This window comes from Vombatus ursinus, unplaced genomic scaffold (genome assembly GCF_900497805.2).
Source record: "Vombatus ursinus unplaced genomic scaffold, bare-nosed wombat genome assembly UNPS02014814.1, whole genome shotgun sequence".
Lineage (NCBI taxonomy): Eukaryota > Metazoa > Chordata > Mammalia > Diprotodontia > Vombatidae > Vombatus > Vombatus ursinus.
The window spans coordinates 9,054,301-9,063,397 of record NW_020954592.1 but is presented as its reverse complement, the minus strand read 5'-3'; positions in this window follow the sequence as shown (position 1 = coordinate 9,063,397).

The following is a 9,097-nucleotide window of genomic DNA, read 5'->3' as shown; positions in this document are numbered from 1 at the left end:
ACTTATTCCAGACCATTTCTGACTGAAAGCCATGAAGGTGAGAATTAGATTAATAAATCATTATTATTAATCCGTATAGAATTTTAAGGTTTGAAAAGTGTTTCACATACTTTATCACATTTAATACATAACTACTTCACTGAGTTGTTTTGAGAAAAAAATCAGAGAACATATGTGAATGCACTATACCAGTATAAAAAATCTTTTTTTTCCAAAGGTTCAGGAGGTAAATGCATGTCAATCCTAAGTGTGAAAATTTCTTACAGCAAGTTTCTCAGATAAAAGGCCTCATTTCTGAAATATATAGAGAACTAGTCAAATTTCTAAGAATACAAGTCATTCTCCAATTGACATATGGTCAATATGTACAAGGATATGAACAAGCAGTTTTCAGATTAAGGAATGGAAGCCAACTATAGTCATACAAAAAAACTCTAAACCACTATTGATTTGAGAAACGCAAATTAAACTCTGAGGTGCCACCTCACACCTATCAGATTAACTAATATGACAGAAAAGGAAAATGACAAATGTGGGAGGGGACATTGGAAAACTGGAACGCTAAAGCTGTATTGGCAAAGTTGTGAACTGATCCAATGATTCTGTAGAACAATTTGGAACTATGCCCAAAGGACTATAAAACCGTGCATCCCTTTGATCCAGTAATACCACTACTAGATCTGTATCCCAAAGAGAAAGAGAGAGGGAGAGAAAGAAAGAAAGAAAGAAAGAAAGAAAGAGAGAGAGAGAGAGAGAGAGAAAGGAAGGAAGGAAGGAAGAAGGAAAGAAGGAAGGAAAAGGACCTATATGTACAAAAATATTTATAGCAGATCTTTTTGTGGTAGCAAAGAATTGGAAATTGAGGGGATGCTCACCAATTGGGAAATGGCCGAACAAGTTGTGAAATGTGGTTGTGATGGGATACTATTGTGCTATAAGAAATGATGGGCAGAATGCTTTAAGAAAAACCTGGAAAGATTTATATGAACTAATGCAAAGTAAAATGAGCAGAACCAGGAAACAGTATACATAGATAATAGCAATATTATATGATGATAAACTGTGAATGGCTTAGCTATTCTTAGCAGTACAATGATCCAAAGGACTTAAAATCAAAAAGGCTATCTACCTCCAGAGAAAGAACTGATGGAGTATGAATGCAGACTGAAGCATACCTTTTTTTAAACTTTAGTATATAAATATGTTTTGCATACCTATATCAAATTATTTTCTTTCTTAATGAGGAGATAGGGAAGAGGGGGAGAGAGAGAATTTGGAACTCAAAAAAATTTTTAAATGAATATTCAAAATTGTTTTTTCATGTAATTGGAAAATATTTTAAATAAAAAAAGATTTAGAAGGAGTGATACAATAATGACTACCCATATATTTTAGGCTACTGGAATCATTAAAGTCAAAAAGAAACAAATGGCCACCTTATTTGCATTCCCCAGGAGTCTTCATTTATCTGAGTATTTCCTGGCATTTGCCTTATTGTGTTGACTTATAGGAAGGAATCAGTTGCTGCTGCTGTATTTTCTTCTCCCAGTTGTGCTGTGACTGTTCTTGACATACTATCCAGTATAGCTAAGTAGGAGTGTAGATTTTCTGATACCTCTAGTGTAGGACTGCAGATTTTCTGATACAGGTGAGTCTGAGATAAGAACATTCAAATAAATCTCATGGTGCATTTCTGATAAAGTAATTTATCTGAAATTTCACCCCATTACTCTAAGGGCATATTTGAAAATGCCAGACCTAACAGTTATTTTCTTTCAAAAGTAGTCTTTTCTTTATGTTTTCTGTACTTGAAGAATTTCCATTTTTAACATAATCCACAAACCTTTCCATAGGTTTATAGCTCAGATCCTCCAAACTTACTGAATCCTATCATTTCCCTGTAATTTTTTCAATACCACCACCACTTTACCCGAGACACCATTTAAAACATCTTTATGGTTAACACCTAGTAGTTAGGCTAAAACTCCATTGGTTCCCTATTGCCTTTACAAAATATACAATCCTATCTTTGCCATTTAAAGCTTTTTGCAACTCATTTCTATCCTTGTTTATGTTTTTCTCCCCTTCTCCCACTCTGTGGACTAGTCTAATTGGTCTTTTTGTTTTTTCTTCATATGACACCATTAAAAAGCATCAAGGAAATAAATTAAGCTTACATATACTAGAGATTTATGGACTACTAGAAGGCATTCATTTCGATGCAAACAATTTTTGGAGTAAACATATTGCATAATTTTGAGGCTTCAAGCTGTACCCTGGAAGGAATGGTTTCTCATTGAAATAGTGTATCTGCACAACAACCTTGCTCTACACTCAGTAAATGCTTAATAATTCTTTGTTGAACTGAATTGAACTAAATTGACTGAACTTTAGTAAATTTGACATATATTGGCATAATTGCAGAGATAATCACTGGATTATTTGTAGAGATTGTATTTGTAGTGACAAATCTGTGTCTGCAAAGAAGTATTGGAAGGACATGTAACATACAATCCCCCCAAGGTAATCACAGCCACGTTGTAAGCATTATTTCAGTACCTTAATTGTAAAACAGAATCACAATGGAGAGTAAACATTGGACATATTTGCTTTGTGTCTTGTTTGCAAGTGTTGTCCCCAAACTCCAAGAAAAACTATAGCAGCCACAGACATGAAATTTGAGAAAACAGAGGATTTGTGCCCACAAGGCAGTGTATACATTAGTGACTCAGCAAGGAGGTGGTATATTCTACATTTTCAGCAAGAAAACCATGTGAATAGAGGATTGACCAGAAAACACAAAGTATCCTATAGTTTTCAATCATGTATGTAAAACGTTGATCAATGAGGGTATATCCAACATTAGGGTGGAAATGTTTAACTCCACAGTGATGCCTACGATGAAATATATATGTAGAGAATGCCACGTACAACTTTGCTGCAAGATGACATGACAAATGAAAAACTCTGTAAAAGGTCAAAGGAGGACAATGTATTTTGAGATGTATTGGAAGCATGAAAAGATGCTGTGAAGGTCATACAGCAAATATAATTCACAAATGCCAAGCTAACAGATTGGATTCCATGGGACCATGAATAGCTCATCAAGAAACGGAAAACAGTGAGATTATCCAATGGTCTGCATGTTTGGACAATCATGAAAGTGACTATCACAGGGTCATTGTTTCTGGCACTTGGAAAATCTGCAGTCTTATGGTGACAAGCCAAAACTGATCCAAGTAAGAATGTGAATTCTATGAAATATTGTAGTTGTACATTCTCTGTTACTGACAAATAAGCAACGCAACGAAGAAGATAGGGTGTAGAACTTGTATTAATGAAACCAGACTGCAAATTCCACCTCAGCTGTGTGATCATAACCTCACAGAGACTCAGCATCCTTATCTGTCAAATGTGGAGTATAATATTTACACTAGCTCCTTCACAGGGTTGTGGTAAGGAAATTCAATTCAGCAAACAGGAATGGACTTCACAAACCTTGAAGAAGTTGTATACAAGTGAACTAGCAGTGGCAATGATAGTAGTGACAGTACAAAACGTAACAAGAAGCTCTTTAAGTTACAATACTAATCTATGTTGGGTAGAAAATAGAATCCTCCCCCTGCCACCTAAAATATGTTACTAAATAACATAGTGTGGAGGAGATAGAGAGATTTCAAGTCAAAGTACCTAGGCTTGAATTTTAGTTTGATTATTTACTACCTTAACTTCTGTGGCCTCAGTTTCCATCTCTGTAAAATGATGATGTTGGATGAAATAATCTCTGAGGTAACTTACAACCCTAAATCCCATTATTCTCCCAATAAATAGCTGCATTTAGTTACAAATCAATGAAATATTGTTCAGTATAAAATAGGAGCTTAGACTTTCTTCTTGCTAATGCTTACAGATGACATTCCATTTCCTCTCTGCATACCTGTAACACAGTCCCTTCTTGGGTCCACTTCTTGAAATCCCCACTCTTCATTAAGATGCGACTCGAGAGCCTCCTCCTACACGAGAGTTTTCCTGATGACCATTGTTGCTAATGCTTTCCACTCCCTTTATCTAAAATTACCTCATGTATTACTATATGTTCTCAAATGTGTAGTTGGGGTATATAAGCATTCAGCGCAGACTAGCACTTTGGTATGAGTGCTTGCCAAGCCCCTTTCAGGGCTGTTCATCAACCTTTGATGTCCCTCTAGCACCCAACTATCACCTGCGGCTCTAAGAAGTTGTAGCATGCACAGCAGCCGCACCATGGTAAACCATCTCAGCAAAAGGGCTAAACCAGGTTGGGGTTAACTGACAGGCCACCAACCCATCAGTAATTTAAGGAGGTGTCTACCCTAAGCATGTGAAGACTTTCCCCATGAATGGGAAGATGAGAACAATTTGTTCCAACTGGGCTATGGCAGCAGGTAACACAGGTGCTGTGGAGTGCTTAGAACTTGGTCAGACATAGAAGATGCCAAGGGTCATCCGCTGCATCCAGGGTCATCACCAGTCATTCTACTTTTTGTCTTGTCACTGGATTTTGATGACTTTGGAAAAGAGAGTGAGGCTGATGATTTTGTGCAACTCTACCTCACTTAAATTCAATTCATATGCAAATCAAGATATCACTCTGTGATGCTGAAAATGAGGGACGAACAACAACATGTCTCCCCCAATAGAATGGACACTCCTTGAAGGCGGGGATTGTTTCATTTTGGCCTTTCTTTTCCTAGCATGATACCTGGGTCATAGCTGGTACTTTATAAATGCTTCTTAATTGATTAATTATACCAAAATGTGATCCTGAGAGTCCACTGCTGAAGAAAACACTTGGATCAGTTGCTTGCTTATCAAATCATCCTGTGATTTCATTGATGTCAGGGATTCCCATTGAGTAAATTTCCTCTGTCAATATACATTGGCACCTATTCTATAATTAATAATCTTAGAGTTGCCAGAGGCACTGAGAGTTTAAAGAGCTTGACCAGTGTAACATAGTCTTTATGTATCACAGGTAGGCTTGAAGTCATAACTTCCTGCCTCCAAGGCCAGATTTGTATCTGCTATGACATTATGCTTCTTAAAATATTTTAAGATAGCATAAACATTCATCCATATGAAATTATTTAAACGTGATGGTTTATGAAGGCAACAAAATGGACCGGATAACCTTTATGAGGTTATTTTCAGCACTATGACTGTTGCCCTAGAGGCTGTTACAAACACAATAAAAACATTTCTGTTGGTATCACTCATACCCATAAAGTACTGATTATAAGTTTCTTTGTCATATAAAATAAGCCTATTATTAGTTTACTACTGAAACAGTTTAATGATGATAAATGGGAATGATTCTCTAGGAATGTTATATAGATTTTAGAACATTCTCCTGGTGTAGAGAATTATTTATTTTATTTGTTTTCATCGAACAATTCTCTATCAGGATTTGTCTTGTTGTTGACTATGTAAAGTGTAGGAAGATGGAGAAAAATAAATAGGACTGCCATGTATGGAAAAGAAAGGTTATCAAAAACAGGTAAATTCATCTTTAAATTTTCAGATTTCAATGGTGAGTATCAGAGCCACCAAAGTCAAGTAACTTGGATCTCTGAAATTAATTACCTTCCTTCTGTGTGAGAACTCCAGGGAAACTTTTCTTTTCTTTCCAGACAATCTACCTGAAGAAACTTTTGAGTGAAAACTCAAAAACTCACTGGAAAGCAGGCATTATTTACAAAGAAGAAAATAGCCCCTAACTTATGTGAATCAAAGGAAAAAGTTAAATTGCTATAGTTTGAATTCACAAAAAGAATTTGAGGTCTGGATCATTTTTCCTTTCAGCTTTCACTAGTTTTGAGTGTTTTAATTCAGACTTGCACCAGAATAAAGCTGAGATTTTATAATATGTGACATGCATCTCAGATGAAGCATATTATAGCAGAAAGAGCAGTGGACTTTTTCAGAAGTCCTGAGTTCAAATTCCTGCTTCTTCCATTTACTATGAGTTCTAATCTAGTCTCAGACACTTACTAAGCTGTGTGACCCTGGGCAAGGTATTTAACCCTGGTTGCCTCAGTTTCCTCATTTGTAAAGTGAACTAGAGAAGGAAATGTCAAACCATCCCAGTATCTCTATCAAGAAAACCCCAAAATGGAGTCACAAAGAGTCAGACACAACTGAAATGACCTAACAACAAAAGCCATTCACTAGATTACTTCTCTGGGCCTGTTTCATCAACTATAAAAAGAGAAGATTGATCTAGATGATTTCTAAGGTCTTTTCCATCTCTGACAATCTAGGACTGCAACAGTAAACTATCTTCTCAAAAGGAGAAAATACGTTGGTTAATTAATTGCTTTAAAATTGGTATATATTACAGAGGAATGCTGGAACCATCTCAAACAGAGTCAGGAAAACTAATTGTTCTATTTTCAATATGAGCATTTACATATGAGAAATCAGCTAAAATCAGCAAAAAAAATCAGGACTTGATTCACAGTTTTGTTGATTTCCTACACTTAAGAAAACGATGGAGAAAATGTTAATGATGCAGATTAAATTTAAAAGTGTGTGATGCATATATTTTGGGAGGGAGGCAGTCTATTATTAAGCATTTACCAGCATACTCTGGGATGTTGGCCATCTTACTATTCCATTTCTCTTTATTTATTTTAAACCATGGATTATTGATGCTGATTGTCATCACTCATATATACCCTCAAAAATTAATTATTGCATGTAGCTCTCAGCACAGATAAAACAATAAATATTTATTGGATTCTGCTATGTGCAAGATGATAGATCTATAAATTAGAAAAAGCTATCATGGCTAACATGAAGTACACTTCATGATATTAGCCTTGAAGTCAGACTACCTGGATTTGATTCCTGTTTCTTATATCTAAGGACCTTCCTCAAGGAAGAATTTCCATTTCTTTTGAACCTCAATTTCCTGGTCTCTAAAATGGTAATAATTTTTTTGCTCCCTACCTATTATCAATCAGTCAACAGACGTTTATTGAGTGAATATTATTCACCAAACTCTTGGAATACAAAGAAAGCAAAAAACAGTTTCATTCTCAAAGAGTTCCCACTTTATTGGGGGAGACAACATGCAAAAAAACCATGAAAAAAAAACTACATACAGGGTATCTTAGAGATAATCAACAGAGGATTCAATAATATATAAAATACATATCATTTATATATAAACTATATAAAATATTTAAAGTATATATAAATATATTGCTTGTATGTTTATATTATATGTAAGCACTATATCTATATATAAGTATTTTAAAATATAAATAAGTAAGCTATTATTACCCAGTATATTGGACCAGACATTCTGAATCCTGTCACAATGAAGATCAACTATGTAATGTACAAATTCTGTCTCTTCCACTTACTACCGTTGTGATCTTGAACAATTCACTCAATCCCTCTGGGGCTCAGTTTCTTCATATGTAAAAATTAGGGGATTGGTCTAGATGACCAGTAAGGTTCCTTCCAGATATAGATCCATTATGCTATGATCCCATGAAGTAACTGTCAAAACATTTCTTAGTTATCATATCAATAATTAAAATTGTTATGGAATCTATGATATCCCTTGGTAAGATAATAGGTGAACGTGTAAGAGAGTGAAAAGAATTACATAAAAGTGTTACAACTGACCTAATATCAAGGACCTCTGAAAAAGACAACCACTGAATCCTTGAGATTTCCTGATAAGGACCTGGGCAGCATGCTCCCTAGAAAAAGAAGTGTTTACAACTTGAGTATACTCAAACTATCAGGATCCCCAGTGGGTAGCTGCAGGGAGATCTTAGGACCTGACCCATTAATACTGTTCACTAGAATGAACAATGTTAGGTTGGCCTAGAAATGGCAGCCTAGGAATGCCTCTAATGACAACACAGAGTGAAATGGGAGTGAGGGTTGAACTTTGAATCAGGAATGCTTTGGTTTGATTTTTACCTTTGACATTTATTACCTGTATGAACACAGGCAAGTCTCTTAATCCAATAGTACCTGTCCTACAGAGTTATTGGGAGAATCAAGACAATATCAGTATAGAGCTTTGCAAAACTAAAAGTGCTACATAATGACCAAGAATAATACTATGATTTTTATTCACTTGGAAGGTAAATACTGGACTTTCTTAGTTGCCCTAGAGCAGCACTATCAAAATCAAATAGAAAATGGGCCACTAAACCATATGTAAAAATCTCTGTGGGGAACATGGTGACTTAGAAAATCACATATTGCCATTATCTATGTTCTACTGTATTCTTCTTTACTTTGTCAAAATTTTCCCAATTATATTTTAAACTGGTTCACATTGCACTGGAGAATGTGGCTGAAATCTTTTTTTTTAATTGATTAATTTATTTTTAGTTTTCAACATTCACTTCCAGAAGATTTTGAGTTCCAAATTTTCTCCCCATCTTTCCCCTCCCCCTTAGATGGTATACATTCTGATTACCCCTTCGCCCAATATGCCCTCCCTTCTATCACCACTCCCCCTTCTCTTATCCTCTTCCCCTCAGATTTCTATATCCCATTGCCTGTGTATCTTATTTCCCAGTTGCATGTAAAAACAATTTTTGAACAATCATTTTTAAAACTTTGAGTCCCAAATTCTCTCTCTTCCTCCCTTCCCACCCATACTCATTGAGAAGGCAAGCAATTAGACATAGGTTGTACATGTGTAGTCATGCAAAACACTTTCATAATAGTCATGTTGTGAAAGACTAACTATATTTCCCTCCATCCCATGTCACCTCCCATTTATTCTGTTCTCTCCTTTGACCCTGTCCCTCTGTCTGTCTGATTATCCCCTCCCTCAATCTGTCTTCCCTTCTATCACCTCCCCCTCTTATCCCCTTCCCCCCTACTTTCCTGTAGGGTAAGATAGATTTCCATACCTGATTGAGTGTGTATGTTATTCCTTCTTTAAGTCAAATCTGATAAGAGTAAGGTTCACTCATTCCCCCTTACCTCCCCCCTCTTCCCCTCCACTGTAAAAGCTTTTTCTTGCCTCTTTTATGTGAGATAATTTACCCCCATTCAACTTCTCCCTTTCTACTTCTCC